The sequence below is a fragment of the Homarus americanus genome, unplaced genomic scaffold (assembly GCF_018991925.1).
Source record: "Homarus americanus isolate GMGI-L3 unplaced genomic scaffold, GMGI_Hamer_2.0 scaffold15169, whole genome shotgun sequence".
NCBI lineage: Eukaryota > Metazoa > Arthropoda > Malacostraca > Decapoda > Nephropidae > Homarus > Homarus americanus.
In genome coordinates this window covers 445,810-447,500 of record NW_024714712.1, presented here as the reverse complement: position 1 = coordinate 447,500, position 1,691 = coordinate 445,810, and the positions used below count along the sequence as shown (strand labels likewise).

At 39.0% G+C, this 1,691-nt stretch overlaps 1 long non-coding RNA gene across 1 annotated transcript in view; it reads right to left on the bottom strand.

Annotated features, from left to right (window-relative positions):
• LOC121879329 overlaps nt 1-931 on the bottom strand; it is a 17,037-nt gene extending 16,106 nt beyond the window's left edge. Inside the window, exon 1 of the long non-coding RNA XR_006091308.1 lies at nt 896-931. This is a non-coding gene — a long non-coding RNA (uncharacterized LOC121879329). The remainder of the gene's footprint in view (nt 1-895) is intronic.
• Nucleotides 932-1,691: the final 760 nt, after the last annotated feature.

The following is a 1,691-nucleotide window of genomic DNA, read 5'->3' as shown; positions in this document are numbered from 1 at the left end:
TTGAAATACGCCACTTATTAACAAAGGGTATAGATACACACCCCCCCCCCGTGTGTGTGTGTGTGTGCGTGCGTGTGGTGTAGACGACGGGGTTAGGCCTACCATGTCAGCTGGTCACTTTCATCTTCACCTGGCCAGTGTGTGACCAGAGACGCGGATTTCCTCTCTATAACCCGTCCCTTCTCCACCTCCCATTTATAAAATAGAAAAGAAATACAAGATTTAAATCAGGCTCACATAACACACCCTTACACATCCTGTACACTCACACATGCTGACACTGTACACTCACACATGCTGACACTGTACACGCACACATGCTGACACCATACCCTCACACATGCTGACACTGTACACTCAAGTACACTCTGTTCATACGGTGTGTTACGCGAACAATTTGTACATCCACCCGACCTTTCATGGACCTAGCAACTGAGAAATATGTATGTATAATATAAATATGTATTCTTGTGTATGTTCGAAATGTATATACGAATATACAGTAAATGTTATATATACCATGTTCTTCTACTGTGCATGTGTATGTTAATAATGTGTATGTATTGTGTATGTTTAATTGTAAACGTTAAGTATGCGTGACTATGTGTTATATATGTGCTTCTGCTTTGTACGTGCAACATATGTGCTAACTTGTATGTGTTAAATTTGTGATTCTCATCTGTCATTATACACGATAAAGTCACACCTGAAAAAGTACTGTACACTGATCCGAAATATCTGTTGTTGTTCCTGTGTTTGTTGACTGACTGACTGTTTCATACTTACCCTGATTAACAGCTGAGTCACCATTACTACCAAATGACTGAATCCTTGTTTTAATTGACTCACTTTTACCACGGATTGACTGACTGACTCTGACTCGCCATTGACTCACCGTGGTCAAGCAAAATCACAGGTACGGCTCTCACCTGAAATGAAAGAAAGTCTGATTACTCTAATGTTATGGTTTTGAAATATCTGTACCTGTAAACTCTATGTATTCTGTTGTTTCTGAATTAATTAAGAATATGACACAAGCTAACTAGACCAAAACAGTAAATAAGAAAAGGTTTTTTAAGACAAGATAGATTTAACAATAAGAAAAAAAAAACAAAGCCCAAAAAATACTAGATGGCTTAGCAGCAAATCCAAGAGTTGAAAAAATAAAATCAACGTAACCCAGAAGAGATATCGTTAGCAAAAATAAAATAACAATAGAGCTACTTTAAAAAAATCCATAATTCAACTCGATGATAAAATTTAAGGTACGAAATTTTGAGATTCTGAAGTTTTATGATTCAAGATTTTCAAAAAAGTTCGTTCGACCAAAATATTTCTTTATTTCTTCTGACGAAAAAACAACTACGGTGCTATCTTTTAGAGTGGTTTCGCTTCAGTGAGCCAGTTAAATACTTCTCACATCTCCAGTTTGGGGAAGAAATCTAACCCAGGAAACATTGACCCTCCCGAAGGCTGAGAGAGGGAGGGTCACACCACGCCATCAACATTCTCCTCAGTGTCCCCGCGCCAGTGTTACCAACCCCGTGATAACACCAGCCTCGTAATTAAGGCCTGAGTGGTGACATTTTCTTCTCCCTGGGATGTATGTGGCAATACTTATCGTCGTCTTGGGAGTGAGACTAAAATGCAAACTATCCTGGTGATCGGGACACATCATCACCTGAGCTAGA